This window comes from Pelophylax lessonae (assembly GCF_965119305.1).
Source record: "Pelophylax lessonae genome assembly, chromosome: 5".
Lineage (NCBI taxonomy): Eukaryota > Metazoa > Chordata > Amphibia > Anura > Ranidae > Pelophylax > Pelophylax lessonae.
The window spans coordinates 275,108,386-275,128,927 of record NC_138772.1 but is presented as its reverse complement, the minus strand read 5'-3'; the positions used below and the strand labels follow the sequence as shown (position 1 = coordinate 275,128,927).

At 39.5% G+C, this 20,542-nt stretch overlaps 1 protein-coding gene across 12 annotated transcripts in view; it reads right to left on the bottom strand.

The window, feature by feature from the left end:
* LOC309556114 (poly(rC)-binding protein 3-like) overlaps positions 1 to 20,542 on the bottom strand; it is a 1,192,398-nt gene that overhangs the window by 145,407 nt on the left and 1,026,449 nt on the right. For 8 of the 12 annotated variants that reach the window (XM_082258445.1, XM_082258444.1, XM_082258446.1 and 5 more), the window contains one exon: positions 14,353 to 14,433. The gene's annotated coding sequence lies outside the window, so the exon portion shown is untranslated. Of the gene's footprint in view, positions 1 to 14,341; positions 14,434 to 20,542 lie in introns of all 12 variants that reach the window. The other 4 variants (XM_082258447.1, XM_082258443.1, XM_082258453.1 and 1 more) reach the window with 1 other exon arrangement.

The window sequence follows — 20,542 nt, the reverse complement described above, 5'->3', positions numbered from 1 at the left end:
TTTAAGCCACACTTCTCTAGTTTCTTTTCTTAGCGACTGTCAGTACCAGCACAATAATAAACATATTATAGATTGTGGGGGTTCACGGATATATAGGACAATCAAGGAGCATGTTCCTGAATGTTTACATTTTATTGGAGCCATACCAGTGCTCCTCATATTATCTCATGCAACCCAGGATATGAATGTCTAATATGTACATCGTTAGCATCTCATATTAAACAGGTGCTGGCTTTTATAGTCCAGTGCTGACATTAGACCAAAAAAAATAATCAGGCTACAGGATCATGTCCTGTTTTATAGACTGTTTTAGAGAGGGCAAATAGCGTTCAATCTGGATTAGAGTGAATAAGGAGTTAATCGATTAATTTAAAGGCGTAAACAGTCAAGCATATATTTATACTATACACATCAGTCATGGAAAAGGGGTATTACATAAAAATTTGAAATGCACCCTATACTTTAATGTTTAAGTATCCATAATAGTATTTAAAATAGAGGTCTGCAGTAATTTACACTCTCCTTAACATATTAGATGAAACTGACAAACTGTGTGTAAGGTCAGGCAGTAAATTAAGCTGAATATGGGGCAAATATAAATAATTCATAATTAAACCGCCATAGCCATAGGTACCTAGGATGGAATATTCAGGTTCCTCCATGAAAAAAAATCTGCCTGGTTCCCTTTAATAAGATACCAATTTATGATACCAAAAGGGTAATTCACTACATACCCTAGGGCAAACTGACCCAATATTCCAATGTAAACAGAAAAATATGTATACAGTCAGCCATAAATAGAGCAACCATGGGTTGCAGGAAAGAAAATGGCTTGATTCCTCCATCAACCCACTCAGTGTTGGTGGGGGAATCCCTCCTGCGTAGCTTTTGTGTTCTCCCCATGGGGGTGCAGGGGGAGCCTTCCCCCGCCAGGAGAACACAGTGTTTACTGCTAGCAGCTATAATAGCTTCTAGCAATAATCGCATGTAAAATCCAACAGGCTTGTTGTACCCAAGGTGATTGATCGATCAACTAGGGAACTTTCAGTCTGCTGATACTTGGTTCGAATCTCAGCTTGTCCCTGCTAAACCAGCTGAGATTCTAACCATCCATGGCCTAGTTAAGACTACATGTTTTCTTTAGCATACATGAGAAACACCTGTTCTGGACTGTTGACTGACATGGTGACTGCAAAGGTACTTCAAAAAATGAGGAAGTCAAAGTTCCTCGAAATTATTTAAGAAAAACACTACATTTACAAATTCATATGACCCCAATGCACTTCAGTTATCTAAAAGAGTTATTTTGGTCATTAAGGATAAATTCAGCATGCACAGGAGTTTCGTCATTCCAGCTCTGCCAATTAAAACAGACAAAGACTCCTGAAACAACCATGCTGTGCACGCTTGCACATTATGGCAAAAATTTCTGAGAGGCTGAATAGTTTAATTCCACTTAAATGAAGTAGCTGCTTGAAGCTCTTAAGCATGATGACAACTGGAAATATAAGCAGATATATTCAAAGATGACTTTGTGACACGGAAGAAGAAAAATCCCTGTTTTATGCATTGGGATGGAGGGAATAATATGCAGATGTAAGAAAAAATCTTTAAGAATTACTTCATCAATGTATCAAAAAGAGCAATATATGTTGTATATAAATGCACTCTGACCATAAACCATTACTATGTCTGTTCAAGTTACTGAAGTTACAAAAAATATTACTTGATTAAATAAACACATAGAAAGTATATGGCTATCCCAGCCATACTCTCTTCAGAATTTGACACAAAATGCATGCATGATGGAGTGGACATTGTGGTCTGATGCATGTATTTAGAAGAAATATAGCAAACATTAAAAAAAGAAAGCACAAAAGATATAATTTTGACTTCAATTATAAAGCTGTATAAGAAAGGACAGCCTACCTGAAAAAGAAAATAGCTTCCCAGCATGCAGGAACCTTACCCACTTCATCATTCACTCTCAAATGCCAATGCCCTACTTATGTCAAGTTGCAGATCTAATATGATTAAGAAGCTACATACAGGTTATCACGGCATACAGTACTCACAACCAAGGGCACTGGGGATAACATGTTGACCTGGTATCAGTGGCATGCCAAAAAAAGACAATGTGCGAAAAGTACTGTGTATGTCTTAAAATGATAGAATGTCTGAAATGTTTTTATAGAACAAAAGCAGAGAACACATAGTAATGACCCTACCCTACATGTGGAAAGTTACTAATGCTCTTAGGCCTCTTTCACACGGGCGTTCCGTATGTCCATATATCACCCCATCCGTTTGCGGATGATATACGGACATAATGCATGTCAATGGGATTGCGGATGTCAGCGGATGACCATCCGCTGACATTCGATTTGCGTCCTTTCAGTTCTGTTCCGTTTTTTGGAACGGAAGAGAACCCTATTTTTCTTCTGTTTAAAAAACGGAAAGGACGCAAATTTGGATGTCAGCGGTGTCATCCGCTGACATCCGCAATCCCATAGACATACATTATGTCCGTATATCCTCCGCAAATGGATGGGATGATATGTGGACATACGGACCGGATGACGCAAGTGTCATCCATGTCCGAAAAAAAAAAAAAGCGACTGAACGGATGACAAAAACGGAGCACCCTTGTGAAAGAGGCCTTAGAAGGACAGAAAACCTCACATAACACATTCAATTAATATACTGCTATAGAAAAGCAGTACCAATACTGTTGTGATATAGAGTAAGTACAGAAAACAGAAAAGCATACATGAGATTGAATATGCACTTATTTGTTGCCCAGAGCAGACATTTAGATACCTGCATTAACTTTCTAAAAGTGACATCTAGTATTGGGTTGGTAGAAGACATTGGGGTTAGCACTTTGCAAAGTGGAGTTGCACTCTGCAAGAGCAGTTGCTCCAGAGCTTAGTAAATGAGCAGAAGCTCTGTTGACTTCCATCATCCAATCATGTGGAAGCAAAAATATTGTTTTTCCTTGCACGTGATTGGGTATTATTTGCAAAGTGAAGCTTTACCTAATTTACTAAGCTCTGGAGCAACTGCACTTTGCAAAGAGCCCATACTATTTGTCTTTAGTCAATCAACCCCCTGTCTTTCTCCCACTGCGTATATAGTAGCATTGGGGTGACAGTGACACTTTCATTGAGACTTGAGGAATTGCCATACAGAGTACTACATAATTCTTATTATTCATACACATCAAGCCATATATTTTATTTCTTTGAACAATTATTTCTGAAAGTTTTGAATCTGTATAAAATGTATCCCCCTATAATTTTCTTCAGCATGAACTGAGCTGATTTTCTAATAATGATGTGACAAGAAGGAGGGGAGCAGCAATGCTTCTGCTCAGTCATGTATTTTAGTCCACGCATTATTTCAATAACCTGTTCAATTGCATAATTAGAGGCTGTCCTGAACATCCCCTGCAATGAATCAAGCAGGTTTTCATTTAGGTGAATAAGATCTTTTGAGCAGCGGAACAAGTTCTTGCATTGGCTGCTCACCCCTCTTCATTTGCTATGACATTGGAGGAGGACTGGGTTATTGTACACCTCTTTCTGCACAGTGATTGCAGAGCATGCTGTTCCATTCAGCACTGGCACCAGGATGTTTAACTAGGAATTAAGAGATGTATCAATGTCACTGTGTTATTGTTGAACGCTCTATGGCTCCAAAAGCAACTGCTGATTCTTTTTACAGCCATTTTAAATAAATGTTACAAAACTGCACAAAATATTTCTGGAAGGAAAAATGTCATAGCTAGTAACTGGAGTGATCATGTTAACTAGTTTAGATTGCATATTCTTGCTTGCACTGAAATGGCATTACTGTATAATATTATGGGTTCATTTTATTTCAATCCCCTTATGTGGATTGCATATTATAGAGGGTCCGCGTGTCATTTATGGTTTAATTTATGGAGCCTCCATATTTAATTCACTTCATTTTGGAGACTCCTTGTGACAATGCATTTCCCCCTTTTTCACCTTCCCAGATTTTTTTTTCCCTATCACCATTTCCTTCATTGGACAAATGAGTTTCTTCACTTTTAAAAATATTTATTTTTTGTAATCCACCTGTATTCTTATTAGCTCCCCATTCAGATGATTATCATTGTCCAAATGAGTATATGGTTATATGTATTTTTAATATATTTTAATAAATATATTTATTTGCTAATATTTATGGGGTATTCATTTCTTTGTATTCCTTATTCTTTATTCATTATGTCATTTTTACTGTGATTTCTATCAAGTTTTTTTAAAAATTTCTCCAGGTATATATATTTTGCCCCTAGTGGTATCTACATTTTAGTGCAGTTACCTAGGTTCATATCTCATGCTACATGCTTTTCATCCTCCCGCATTTGTAAATCTATTATACATTGTTTTTACTTGTTATTGATCAATAATAGACACATGCCTGTTGATGCCCATCTCATTTTCTTGTCTATAATATTTAGCACAAAGGGTAAAGAAAAGACACAATGGGGTTGATTTACTAAAGACAAATAGTCTGTTCACAGCAAGATAATTTCAGTTTTCAAGAGAAATTTCTCTTAGCTAATAGTATAAGGTTTAGTTCTACTGACATCCACCCAATTACCTTGCAGGTAATTGGGTATTCTTTGCAAAGTGAATTTTTACCACATTCACTAAGTAAAGGCAAATCCCTTTGCAAAATTAACAGCATATTAGTTGTTGGTAAGTAAACCCCAATTTATTCACACCTATTAGTTAAATTAATTGCAAACACAGTGGCAACAAAATACTTGTGTATTTGCATTAGTAGTAACATTCATAAATAACTATGTTTTTATTTACAGCATGTTAAGATGTTCCTGTGACACTTGTGAGCAAATGTATTAATATAGTCATGAATACACTCAGTTAAAAGTGTTGTGGAAATGGCCTAACAACACAGTTTCAGCACTTATGAATGGTCCCATATGTAGCGCTACCCTCGTAGGAGTTGCTGATGTCAGGGTTCCCCACTGCTGCACAGCCAGTCACACAGCATTTCCTTCTGCATCCAGACACAGAAATCAGTCCTTTGGCTTGCTTTTTGTTATTTTATTAGGGGATGATAACTTGGATTAGGTAAGGGATTATGGGATGCCCAACTTGAAAATGTCCAACAATCAAAACCAGGGACAACTTCCTCACTCTTTACAGATTCCTCTTCTTCCTTCCACCTGCACAAACTTGGTTCCCTTGTATAGCTTCTGCTGATTCACTCCTGGGGGAGCTAATAGTGTCTAGTTAGTTCAGCAACAGCCCATTACAGGCTATGAACTTGCAGTCCCTTGGTAAAGTAGCACATGTGGAGTGAGCAGCATCTCACACAACCTTCTGCTTCTCCCATAAACACTGATCCAAGTTCTACTGCTTGCAGAACCGCTAGAACACCTGGCTGCCACCAGCCCACTTGGCTGCTTTCTCTTCCCAGTCCTCCTGATTGACACACACATGGAGGCTCCCCAGGGCAAGGTTGGATGAAGACTTGGCACACCGCTGTCTTCAAAAGAGCACTGCTACAGCTGGCAGTCTCTTCCCTTATCTGTCCCTGCACTGTGCCGATCTACTCAATGTCTCTCCTTGCTCTCTCTGCTGCCTTTCCAGATAGGATCCCTCCAACTGCTTCCTGTGGTGGGATGCTTCCAGGTCAGCCTCTGGCGCTCCAGCCCGAGGTAGAACCCCTTCCGCGCAGGACTCCCTCAAGGGCCACCGACAGACTCTCCTCAGCACTGCTTCTCCATCTTCCACCCGACTCCCTAAATGGCATGGCTCATTCCTATTTAAGGGCTCCTTAGTCCCCTGCCAGGCCCACTCCTGGGGATTGGCTAAGGGTCCCTAAATATTTAAGGCAACCCCTCCTAGCCTCTGCCCACAATCTTCTAGAATGTTCTCCAACATTCTGGAAACAGGGGGAGGCACCAGAGTGTGGCCAGGATGAGTTGTCCAGTCCTAACCTCTAGTAATCCTGACCCAATTACAGACTCACAGGCTAAACATGAGTCAGAGTATAGTTTGCCTGCTCTCATTTTTAGTAGCACACAGTAAAGGGTGCTATATATATATATATATATACACTATATATATATATATATATATATATATATATATATATATATATATATATATATATATATATTGTACATACAGTATATGTTCTAACTTTTGCAGGGTCTATCTCACTAAGCTGCGATGAGAAGCAAAAAACATGATTTCCACTATTCAATGCGGCTTATTAAACTGCTGCATGGCAGAGATAAGCCATGATAGTTACTATCACAGCTTATCCAAGTTTTATAAACGTACATCTTAATGCATATTTTTGTAGCCATACCTTGTTTCGTTCTGTATAGCGTAAGGAAGTGGAACTCTATTAAATTTTATTTTTCTAGGCTTGGACAAAGTACAGAAGGGTTAGCCCCTTTATCAGGTTTTTAATGCTGTCCGTGGAGCGGACAAATTACTTTACAATCTCTGACTCAGATGAAGCTTTGTACTCATTCATAGAATACAATGCTCCCAGTGAATGGCTGAGCAGCACTCAGGCCAACTCAGTTTGGTTCTGGCAATGGTATGGGGAGTTCTCATACCACTTCTAGAACACAGTGCTGTATACTGTATGTAGCTGAGGCTAAAGTTTATACAGCACACACAGCAGGCACATCTAGTAGTGAAGATACTAGTAAACTGACTAAACGTCACCTAAATCTGGAGATGAGATTTAATTTCTGTTCCGGTGACCACTGCCACTGAGGCAGAAAATAAGGGGGATTGTAAAATTTTACAAATGTCACTGGATAAGAAATGGGGGCATGCCAATAAAAATGAAAAACTAGACCCCTTTTCTAGTCTATCTATACTAATAAAGAAGTTTTGTCTGGAATTCTACCTTAGCATTCACATTTGCACCTTAAGCCCCGGTTCACACTTGTGCGTGTGCGAGGGGTTCGCATGTAATATCGGAGCGCACTGCTCCGACATTACATGCGATCGACTGTGCGAGTTTAGCCATACAGTTTGTATGGCTAAATTCGCACCGCAGCCGCACCAAACACGCACAGGACCCTTTTTTCTAGCCGCATCAGGATCGGATCGCACAGCGGTTCACACTTGTGCGATCCGATCCTGTGCGAGCTGCACGATCGCACTGCGATATGCGATCAAACTGGGGGTGTCGTTAAGATTACATTGACACCCCCAGCGTATCGCATATGGCAGTGTGAACTGCCGGGGGTGCGTGTGCGATGCGGGAACAGGCTGTGAATTCGCAGCCTTCCCGCATCGCATATATGTGAACCGAGCCTAAAGGAAACTAACAAAACAGGACTACCAAACTACAAATGTTCTTGCTATAAATTAGCACATAAAAATGTTGGTCTTTTAAAATGGGATAATAAAATTCATTTTTCAGACAGACCATTCACACAAATTAAAATAAATAAATAATACATAAATATATAAATAATTCTATAAAAATAGGACTTTGTATTTAGACCAAAAAAGTCCAATCGATTTATAGGAATGGTTCCCTTTACCATATCAGTAAAGAACACTTGGGGGAGTTTGCTTTGGTGCTCAGATCCAGTGAAGATCCACTTTAAGTTCTCTCACAAGAAGCCAATGAGCAACCTTAAAGAGGTAGTAAATCGCTGGGTAATTTTTTTTCTTTTTTCTGACCTGAAAGGTTATGTTATAATGTGCTAGTATGCATCACATCTTCATTCTGGGTCCACGGACTCCAGCTGCGTGACTGGCACGGAGGAGTGGCTGTTTACGGCACAGAACTTCCACACTGATCGTTCCTTCAGAGCGCATGCGCCAGTAACTTCATTGACGGCATATACAGTAAATATCTCCTAATGAATGCATGTTTAAGATATATTTACAGTACCTATAGGTAAGCCTTATAGGTACAAGTCAGGGATGGGAGTTTACTCCCACTTTAAGCTGGAATGCTGATCTCATTGGGTGAAATTTTCTTAAAAAAATAAAAGATGTACTGTTTTTTCAGGGTTCCATCTGGCCCACTTTTTAAAGTGATACTAAAGTCTCTGTTTTTTTTTTTTTAAATAACAAACATTATACTTACCTGTGCAATGGTTTTGCATAGAGCAGCCTGGATCCTCCTCTTCTTGGGTCCCGCTCCTGGCCCCTCCCTCCTGTTGAGTGCCCCCACAGCAAGCAGTTTGCTATGGGGGCACTCAAGCCGAGCCGCAGCTCCCTGTGTCCATTCAGTCATGGAGCCACTTGCCGGCCCGCCCCCTCTCTCTCCTCATTGGCTCACAAACTTTGATTGATAGCAGTGGGAGCCAATGGCGCCATCTCAGCAATTGAGAAGGGAGTGTTTTGGGACACTCCTGCAACATTGCTTGATCGAGATGGGCTCAGGTTAGTATTAGGGGGGCTGCTGCACACAGAAGGCCTTTTATCTTAATGCATAGATTGCATTAGGATACAAAAACCTTATGCCTTTAGAATCACTTTAAGGAGAAAAGGCTGATAACTGTGTCCCCTCTAAAAGTCAAAATTGAAATGGTGAGAGAAAGGGGTCAGACAGGACCCTGAATCTTAGGGATAGGACCTCATGATTTCTTAGCAAGGCCTGCTGCCATTGTACTTTAGATATGACACACACTGTTTTCTATATAGTTATTAATCCTTTTGCCCTCATTGTGGAATGTTTGTGTATTAGCACTCTGTACATACAATATTTGTTCTGTATACACGAGGACATGTGAATATTTGAGATGCTTTTATGTTAAGGATACATCACTGATAGATAGGGTTATATTGAAATCATAATATTTATAGTGTACTCTGTCTTTTGTACATTTGGGTAGTAATAAATGCACTGAAATTAAAAATATAGCAGGCATGCAGATTTTCATTTTTCATGCAAAACTATTGGATGATTGTGGATAAGTTCGGAAGAGCACATCATAATCAAGCACTGTGACTATAGCATTGACATAATTGCTTGGATTTTCTCAACCCATAAAAAATATTGTGTACATGGTCAGTACCCCAGTAGTGTTAGTAAACCCATTGCTGGTGGTTTTACTGTTACCCTTTTACTGGGTGATGATACCTCAAAGTGGGTTAGAGATTTTTGCTAAATGATACGTAATAAAACTAAAACAATACCCTATTTCCTAATAATAATTACAACAGGAACTAACAGTATGTTTAGCTGTTAAGAAGAGTTAGGCCCCTATCTGCAGTTTCCCCTGCAGCACAGTGTACCCGCAGTATTCGTGCGGGCTACCTGTGCTTTGCCATAGACTTCCCTAAGTTTGGTGTGCTTTCAGAAAATGCACCAAAGCCGCCCGATCTAATTGACACCTTTGGCAAAGCGTGGGTAACCTGCATGAACACTGCGAGTACACTGCGCTGCGGGGAAGCTGCAGTGGATCAGTGTGAAAGGGGCCTAAGGCCTGTATTTGAAGCCTGTAGAATCGTATCACCTTCTACTACCCTGGTCATCCCGACAAGGCCTTCTTGTACACCTATGGCCAAGATTTACTAAAGAATAAGTAATGAGAGGGGATGTAAAGTTTATTTACTTTAAACATCTAATCACATGCAAGGTCACCATTACACTGGTACTAAAACCTAAGTGTTTTTTTACCTACAATAAGATAAAAAAACATCCTACCACCAGTGCCATCTTACTGAATGGGCATGCTGGGCATTTGGGGGACCCCACCTGCCCAGCGACCCAGCCCCGGCCATGCATTAGTCACAATTCCTGTGTGCATCCTGCCATCGAGCTTAGCAGGTGGCAAGCTCCTTTCAGCCCTACGCTGCTGTCAGGCCACTTGGGTCATGATGGGGTAGCCCACGACTGCAGGAATGCACAGGACAGTCAAGTCTGACTCCCGTTCGTGTGTGTGTTTGCCGAACCCAGCCCCTGAACTTGGAAGCTGTCATTAGCCTGACACTGCTGTACCAATAAATATTGCCTTATCAATCATTTGCACTTTTATTCCCATGGGTGACTGTGTAGGCAGCGCCCCAGTGCACTGCATTGCCCGGGGGTCTTTAATGCTCATAAGATGGCACTACTCACTACCTGTCCTACTCTGTTCCTAAACACTTACCTGGTTCCATGTCACTGCTCCAGCGCTGTCTCCGGCTCCAGGTATGATCTCCTAACTTCCTACTTTTACAGGAGAAACTGAGGGCAGTGGAGCCATAAGCTCCTACTGCCATCAGCAGTGCTTTGTGTGTCTATGGACACACATCCTGGTTCAGAACCCAATAGGATTGAACATGCAGGAACATTTATCAATGTCTTTTTCTAGTAAAAGCATCTCCCACAGTACACAAACACCCTAGCTAGGCACACAGTTAACCCTTTAACCGACCCTGATGTTAACCCCTTCCCAGCCAGTGTCATTATATGTGACAGTGCATATTTTTAGCAGTGATCACTGTATTAGCGTCACTAGTCTCCCAAAAGTGTCAAAAAGTGTCAGTTAGTGTCCAATGGTTTGTCCACCGCAATATTGCAGTCGCTGATTGCCGCCCTTACTAGTAAAAAAATGAATAAATCAATCAAAATTCCATAAATATATCCCATAGCTGGTAAACTTTATAACTTTTGCGCTAACCAATCAATATACACTTATTGGGATTTGTTTTACCAAAAATATGTAACAGAATACATATTGGCCTAAATTGATGAAGAAATTTGATTTTTTTACATTTTTTATTGGATATGATTTAAAGCAGATAGTAAAAAAAAATTTTTTTTTTCAAAATTGTCAAATTTATTTTGTTTATAGCGCAAAAAATAAAAAATGCAGAGGGGATCAAATACCACCAAAAGAAAGCTCTATTTATGGAAAAAAAGGGCATAAATGTTATTTGGGTATAACATTCTACGACTGCGCAATTTTCAGTTAATATAACGCAGTGCCATATCACAAAAAATAGCCTGTTCATGAAAGGGGGTAAATGTTTCGGGGGGGGGGGGGGTAAAGTGGTTAAAACAAATAGCATTTAGTATCACTTAAAATTTCAGTCATCAGAATAGGCATGTTTTTATGTTCGTGTATATCAAGACTGCTAAAAGGCAATAATAAATGCAGTGATTGCCAGTTAGGAAAACAAATATGAGACAGAGGGCCTGATTTACTGATTTACTAAAGTGTGACGTAAGGTGATATGTAGTAAAAGTAAAGTGAACCTGTGCTTACCTAAAATATTCAGTAATGTTCACGTTCTTACATATAGAGCTTTTCTTTTACACGACTGGATGGCTGAAATGTTAACCTCTTGCTGACCAGCTGCCGTACATATATTGCAGCAGGTCGGCTCTGTCCCGTGAAACAACATACCTGTACGCCGCTTTGTGGGGCCGATAGCGGGGGTGTGTGCCACCAGAGCCGTGAGCGTGCCCATTTGCCACGGGGGAAGCCAATTTGCGGGCCTGGCGGCTGCGATTTTACCCTGGCACTCGCGATCGCTCCCCGTAGAGACAGAACGGCGGTCTTCTATTGTAAACATGGCAGACCACTGTTCTGTCAGTAATGAAGACAGGGTCCCTGTGTTCATTCAGTAAATAAATCCCCCCCACAGTTAGAAAGCATCCCCTAGGGACACATTTAACCCTTTGATCACCCCTGGCGTTAACTCCTTCCCTGCCAGTGTCATTATTACAGTAACAGTGCATATTTTTAGCACTGATTACTGTAGTAATGTCACTGGTTCCCCCAAAAGTGTCAAAAATGTCAGTTAGTTAATTTGATTTTTAAATTTTTTTATTGCGAATGTTTTATAGCAGAAAGTAAAAAATATTGTTTTTTTTCAGAATTGTCACTGTTTTTTTGTTTATAGCACAAAAAATAAAAATTGCAGAGGTGATCAAAATACCAAAAAAAAGCTCTATTTGTGGGAAAAAAAGGACATACATTTTTTTAGGCTACAGCGTCGCACGGCCACGCAATTGTCAGTTAAAGTAATGCAATGCAGTATCGCAAAAAATGGCCTGGTCATTAGGGGGTAAATCCTTCTGGTCCAGAAGGGGTTCACTTAACTGCAATTTCTCTCAGCTCACACTATAGTAAATGAGGCCTAGCGGTTCCAGGCTTGTAGAAATATGATGCTGAGGGAGAGGGGCACACAAAAAAGTGACCATATACAAGGATCGATACAAGGATATGCTCTGAGAGAACTTTCATTCCAGTGCAGCTAGAGTTTAAGAACAAGAACACGAGGAATGGAAAAGTGGAGCCTTGCCTATAGTAACCAGTATGATTTTGTTTTCCATTTCTGACACAGCTGGGAAACATTTGTCTACCTGGTGGTCCTAAACACACATACTGTAACATCTTTCTTTACCCTTTGTGTTTATTTATTTATTCTTTAATTATTCTGAACTACAGACAGCCTCTTTTTGTACAATTTAAACAAATGTGTGTAGGATAATATTTCACAGTACAAATCCATCAAGTAAAAGCCCATTATTTGTTTTAGTTCATTTTATAACATGTGACATATTTATTTCACAGCAGCACCACGAATTTGAACAACACGATTCTTCAATTTGATTTAATGTCTCATTATACAATCTATCTTGATTAACACAACTATTATCCAAGTTGTAAATTATGCCTGATCCCATCATGCTCGGCTTATTTAATATTGTTTGCTTATGTTGAACTGAATAAAATTACTCTACAATTTCAAGAAACAGCTCATACAATGCTGTTCTGTGACTTGATAATGAACCTGGAAATGCATGCCTTTGAAACCAACAGCCATATTGTCAACACTAAACTAGAACTCTATTGTCTTACTTTATATAGTTTTGCTGTCATATTAAAACATTAAAAACAATTTAAGGTAAAGAGAGAATGGGGATGACTTCACTGGTTTGCTGCTGCTACTTTACCGTACAATCTCTGGCTGAGGTGGATCATGAATCAGGTTGTACTTCTAAAATGCACTGTAGTCTGAAGAGAGGTTCAGGACCATATATATTTTCACTTCTGTATGAAGCTTACCAGTGCAATTTCTGGATCTATTTTCTTGTTTTCCCCTTTATTTTTATCTGGTGATCCTGCCAGCAACATACTTCCTGTCCTAGGGTGACAACACTTATTCTCCATACTTCATCAATGGGGAGGCAGATTGGCCACCCTAGGACAGGGCTACAATATCCTCTCCCTCTCCTCTCCTCTCCTCTCCTTTCCTTTCCTCTCCTCCATAACTTTAAGGGAAGGGGTTTCTGTAGTTTTCAAGAGATAGCAGAAAACAATGTAACCCAGTCTTTTTCAACCAGGGTGCCCAGGCACCCTGGGGTGCCTTGGCAAAATGCCTAAAAATTGATCAAAAATGTTATACAAGCCAGCAGATGGATGCAGCCTGCCTCACAGTTACACAACGCCTTTCCAGACACTGGTATCCCAACAACCAATGACATCAGTTAATAGGAAGGATGTCTGTTGCCTCCACAGCATTCTTGTTTGACCCTCCTGTGCTCCTCTCCCTCACCATTGGGGTGACTGATGGAGAGAAATTAGGGGAGAAGAGAAACATTGGAAAACTAATCAGTACCAGTGTGAAAGAGTGTATTTGCTTTGGAAGAATAAATCATCTCGGGGGTTGGGTGTTCTACGTGTGGATTTTGCTGCATTGTGTAAAGCTATAAGAATATTTTTTTACATTTTAGAATGGGGTGCCTCAAGACTGTCCATTTTAAAGGGTGCCTTGAGATTGTCTATAATTTTAAAGGGTGCCTTGAGATTGTCTATAATTTTAAAGGGTGCCTTGAGATTGTCTATAATTTTAAAGAGTGCCTCGGGTGAAAAAAGTTTGAGAAACACCGATGTAACCGACCAGAGTGAAGCATAGGCAAAGAACACAGGAAGTTATCAGCTGACAAGGTTTCTGAAATAACCTTTTTTTTTGCACTTCTACAATGGATATAAAAAAAGGTTTTAAGTATATTTAACATACCAAATAAAAGAAGTTCATTGTTAGGGTTTACAACATACCCTTCAACTTCAGAATTTGGCCTTTGTGACTTTTATGACCATGACAGAGATGTCAGCTCAAATACTCCTTTGGAGTCAAGGTTTTATGGATTTTGTAAGTTTTGGGAAAATATGTTAGCATACATGAAATTTGCACATTTATGTTAGTGCATACAAAATGGGTAAATCAATTCTGAGTTCTCAAGCATTACTCTTAAAAACTACGTGCATAAATAAAATGACAGATTTACTTAAAACAAAAAAGCAGAAGCTTTTTACGCCACAGTAGATATTGTCTATTACATTAAAAAAGTAAACATAGTACATACCAGTCTGCAACAGCAATTCTAAACTTCACCTCTAGGACAACAGGGCAAGGCCTCTCTAAAATCCAGGTGCTGTATTTTCCCCTGCAACATAAAGCAAAAACAAAAAAAGGATTATAAATGTGTAAAATCAGTTTATTATCTTTTGATTACAAACCCCAATAAGTAGATACACTTTCTTACTCCTGGAGAAATGTGTAATAGTGACAACTGTGTCTGTCTCAGTTGAACTGCGTTGATCGGCATAGATCAATGCCAGTTTAACAAAGGACACATAGAAAACAATGTTGCCCTGTTCACACCAAAATGTACAAATCAGCACATTGCCGGTAACCACATCACAATGAGCTGTGGTGCATAGATATGCAAGTGGCATTTTGTGATATTTCAACCAAGTTAAAAAAACTGCTGAATAGTGCCTTGTGTTGTAATAACATAAAGCATCTCTCTTACACAATAAGACACCGGTTGGTTTGAACAAGCCCTAAAGCTGGCCGTTGATGGTTTAAATCTTGGCCAATTCAGCAGAGACTTCTCCAGTCCATGTTTAGGCAGGCTTATTGTACCCAAGTCCATGCATCAATGGATTGACTTGGGTACAACCAGCATGTTGGATTTCTAGCATGTGATTATTGCCAGTGGCTTTAGCGCTAGCAATAATCACTGTGTTCTACCAGCAGGGACAGCTCCCCCCCCCCCCCAGGAGAACACAATAGTTCCATGGAAGGGATTCCCCCCTCAACACTGACTGTGTTGATGGGGCAATCAAGTGATCTTCTTTTCTGCAACCCTCAATTGCCCAAGAGGAGATATTGCCTTGCTTTGCAGACAATTGCCCTTACTTCCTGTTGTGTCTGTGGAACAGGAAGTCATGAGGTACTAAAAAAATAAAGAAAAAAAGTTCTGGCTTTGCATACACTTTAAGGTCTTTATCTGTTTAACAACGACAAAAAGAACAGGCGAGTTTTATTTGGGTTTTATGCTTTCTAAAATACTTTATTACGGCTTTCTGCCAAAGCACATGCACAATTTACAAGGGATAAGAAGCTTTCCAGTTCATTCTGTACTTGTATTATTTTCTTGATCTCTAAAAGGCTTACCATAGTTGAAAAGAGGTAACAAAATTGTGCTGAAAACCAGAAGATTGTGAAGTATGTGAAGGACCTCGAAAGGTAAATGCAATAAGGATTATTTACTAAAGGAGCCAGGGAATGTTCACTTTGAAAAATGCATGTTTGCTAGTGAATTATAGAAAATAGGGTGAGCCTTTTTCACTTTAAATGTGTGAGGGAAATAAAAAAAAAAAAAAAACTGAATTTTTTTGATAGTGTGTTATTGGTTGTTACAGATTCATCTTATTTACTAAGCTCTGTGAATATTCTCTTTGCTAAGTGAATAATCTCTTTAACTTTGATAAATCAAATTGAAGGTCTGGATGTATATGGGATGGCAAGCATCTATATTATAGATTTAATAAATAACTTACACCAGACAGCTTTCTTGGATAATAACTTGGCCACGGCCTTTATTTATTGGTTTATAAATTAATTAACTCATTAATCCATCAATCAATAATTTTTCACTTTTACCATTAGCATAACTTTGCAATACATAACACAACTACCCAGCTTTGACGCTCGGGTTATCACTTAACCATATAAAGACACCTCCATATTTTTGTCCCCCTTTCGAAAAAGGTGACCCTACCACATAAATTTATAAGGCTGTGACTTAATAATATTTGGGCGGGCGGGCAGGAAGCTCCGCTCCGGCTGATCTTCTGAGGCGACTGACTCCACGCCCTCGCTCCCACTCCTATATATAGCCTGCCTCGGTTCCAGAAACTTCGGTCACCTGACCTTCCGCAGGCAGCTATTTTTAGCCAATCAAAATCCTCCAACCTCCGTATCTCCCGCCTAAACACTCTATACAGGGGGGAGCTAGAAACTGCCTATCTGCAGCCCTCCCATGAGGAAAAAGTAGGAAAATGGGGTCCCTTGAAACCCCTTTCCCTTTTTCCATTCATTCTACATCTACAACACTTTAAAGTGAAATGTACTTTTTATGTAAATTCATTTTATGTTTAGGCTAGAGTTCAGGATTGTAGCATAAACATAAAATCCCAGCAGTGGAAAAACGATGATTTTGGCTCCTTTAATAAATTCTCTAAAATTGTTCTGTGCCTGACTGCTGGAGATTAATATGTAACATGGCCACAAATAGAAGGAAGCTTGCGTTAGACGGCAGCGTTAATTGGGACAGAAACATAATAATTTAATTAGTGAATCACTGCATGCACAAGTGTTATACTCTTGGGGGAAACTGTGTCTAATCCATATATGATCATATAGGCTTTAAACAAAAATATGGAAAAAAAAAACTAGAATATTATTTCCTATTTATTTTCTTTTTCTCATTCATCAAGATCGCTTCCTGTAAACATTTTATTATAGTTTTTACACTTTCAAACAGATGTAGCTTTTTCATTTTCAAACAAATAAATACGCTCATACATTCTATAAAGATAAAAGCAATATGCCCATAAGAATTTTCAATATATAATTTACTGTAATTGTAAAGAAAGTTATAGTTTTTTTTTTTTTTTTAATTAAATAACAAACATGTCATACTTACCTATTCTGTGCAATGGTTTTGCACAAAGTGGCCCCACACTTCCTCTTCTAGGGTCCCCTGTTGATACTCCAGACTCCTCCTCTTCTCTGAGTGCCCCTAAAGCAAGTCCTTTGCTATGTAGGGCACCAGTACAGGATTGGTCCTTAACACACACACAGTGCTGCTCAGACCTGTCCCCCACTCTCTGCTCACAGGATTTGATTGACAGCAGCAGGAGCCAATTGCTTCCTCTGCTGCCTCTATGTCCTTTGAGGAGAGAGAGAGAGAGAGAGAGAGAGCAGTGCCTCTGACTGACCATGGAAGGTTTTTTTTTAACCTAATGCAGAGAATGCAATAGGGTACAGCAACTTAAACCATTACAACCATTTTAATGTTTAGGGAACCTTTTTTTTGCTGTGGCTAGCATTAAAAAGCATGCTAGTTAAAATTTCTCGAATTAAAGTTTAGTAAAAGGAAACATGTAGAGAAAGAAACATGGGGACAGCCATTGCTAAAAATGCTAGTTGTCTGGCTGCCTAACTTTGATACTTTCTAAGTTAGTGACACTGAATGAGAATTGAATCCAATACGGGAATACTTCTATATAATTCAGTGAGAATGAACAGGCAAATGATGAGTAAAGTCATAATTCATACAATGTCAAAGAAAGCGGTCTTGAATTCATATTAGTTAATTCATAGCATGTTTGTTCCCATTAAAGAAGAACTTCAGGGGAAAAAAAATAAAATCTGCTGGCATATAAGGCGATAACTTCATCTCTCTCTTTTGTTAACAACTTACTGATTCACTGAGTTTTCACTATACTCCTCTCTCTAAAGCCTATTTTACATTTGCCGAATGTCGGGGTGACATTTGGCCCGTGTGTACTGCAGCTATCGCAACAGAAACCTGCCATTTGGTGGGCTTCTGTCGTAGGGACACGACCCAAAAAGGTCCGCCGACTGGCTTTCTGCCAGCGCTCACAGCCAATGGTTTCCAGCCAATGGCTAAGATCCCTGAATAGAGTTTTCTTTTGCCCCCCCCCGTCAGTACTCAATATCACAGCAGGGGGATCACTGTACTAACATCAGATAGTTAGTACAGCGGCTCCTCCTGAGCTGTCAGTTTTTTTTCTGTTAGATTGGACGAAAAAAAAATAGTAGTGTGTATCAATCTTTAGAGGAAGGATATGGCTCTCCTACACAGCAGCTGCTCTGCCTGTCCCTCCTTGCCTGCCTTTTTTACCCTCTGCTTTTGCCTTTGCTTTCTGTGTGTCTTTATTTTCCTCAAAACTCTAGAGTTCAGTTCTTCTTTAGGACAGAACTCAAGTCAAAACTTTTCTTTTTTGTCTTGGATAGAATAGTAAATGATTACATTCCCTGGTCATCTCTTGTAACATACCTTTAGCACTTTACTAGGGCATCTCTGTATGCTGGTGATATCATAGGCCACTCTAGTTCATTGCTGTTCTGGGAGGGGTAATAGTAGCATTTTTTTTTTTTTGGGGGGGGGGAGGGGGGATTAACATTTTCACTAAAGTAGACATCTACAGAAGTAGAAGAAGAGAGATTTATCTTCTCTTCCTGCTTGATGCAGCACCTGTCACCTAAACACAAAGTGAGAGCAAATATCTCCCATAAATTTAGGGGTAGCAATAAAATCCTGGCAGAGGCTGTTAACCTTCTTCTCTCTCCTAGAAGGGATATCCCCTCACTTCTCCTCTGTTTTACATAATCAAATAGAAAAGAGTGGGGACCTCCCTTAAATGGACAAGAAGTATGGAAGACACAGCATGTAAGCATTCCAGCCACTGCACCAAGAGATATAGGGCTATATTTATTTTTAACAAATAAATGTTCGTTAAAATGTTTGGTAAACAGATAAATGATTTAACTTTATGTGGATCAAGTTTCAGATCTCTTGATAAACTTATGTTTATAGCAATTGGCTATGTAACTAACTTGATGTTTTTATTTTGGTGACGGTATCATATAAGCAAAGATGGGAGTAGCATTGTTGAAATCAAATCAAAGCTTTATTGAGAAGACCCTTCTCAATTTACATATGGAGAAAGAATCTGGAGCTGGAAGGTCAATGCACTGAGTAGATTATACTATGAGGACAGGGGCTTCCTGTACATAATCTCTGTTTAGCTGTGCTTACTTATATAAAAATTTAAAACATGCTCTGCTCAAACTTTCTTCCCATTTTTAGTACAATTCCCAATGTGGTGGAAACATAAAGTGTTTGGTTTATGTAAGGATTGTGGTGCATTACAGTACAGAAATTATCCAAAAATCCTTATTTATTGCAGAATTATGAACAGGTCTAAAATCCCCAGATTAATCCATGGATTCATAAAAAAAAAAAAAAATTAAAGGGTCAGTCTACCCTGTCTACCCAAAAATGATGTTTTGTTAAGTGGTACATACTGGAGACGTAAACCACCTCACAATTTATTTTATTGCTTTGGGTCTGTGTTGGTAGGATGTCTGCCTCTGAGTTTCTTGGTCTCCACACCTGCTGTAGCCATTATGAGGGGGTTACACTCTTCATGCTGGATTTTTTATTTTATATTATGGGGACTGGAACAAGCAAAGTTAGACAGGAGCACCCAAAACTCCCAGGTGCACAGTAACAGGAGTTGGTAATGTTGGCTGGAGATCGCACTGCAAAAACATAGAAGCACACCAGGCTCCACCAGTAGATCCAACCTCACTTTTGACATGACTGACCCTTATGCAGGTGCAAAACAGGTTTTCCCACTATGTGTAATAAATTCAATCTGAATGCTGATGTATGCAATCTGGAGTCTTCTGATGCTATTTTGTCCGTTTTTATTAAAGAAGAATTCCAGATATAAGTATTTATACATTGTCCAGCTTGGACTAATGTAACTATGCATACGTATACCTTAGTAGGCTGATGGCTCTAGAAGTTGGAAATCTCTGAAGTAGACACAACTGTGCCAGTGATATCCACTTGATTCTGGCTCCCATGCTGAGTGGCTGCCCTGCTGCATTCTGAACACAGAAGGTCGACCACCCAACGCGAAGAATATTTAGCATTTTTTGAATGATTGAAAAATGTTCTCTGACTGGGCCAGATGGAGAGTGGGACATCACAGCCCTGCATTTCCACCTCTCCCAATCAGAGGATGCTTTGGACACCTGGAATTCTTCTTTATATGCATTTTTTAAGGTAAATAATATATCAGGCTGTCTTTACATCAGCCACCCAAAATTCTCTGAACATTTGAACTCTGGGAAAAGGAAAGAGCAGCACTGTATGCCAGTCTGGCTCTATTGCATTGCACAATGCTGTCATCCTGATACGGAGAACTTGCTAATAGGGGGAGATAGGATAACATCATCAAAATTCTGCTAATTTTTCACTATCCAGCTGCTTGCTTTTAGTTCTGATTTAATAACATTGTTGAAAGGTGCGAATATACATAAACTAGCAACTAGCTTTTGTCTGCTCTATTCAAAGATAAGCAACATGAAACCTAAACCCTGCCAAGCAACTAGGCATCCCTCTTATTTGCCGTAGGCTCTTTATAGCATTACATTTGTATGGA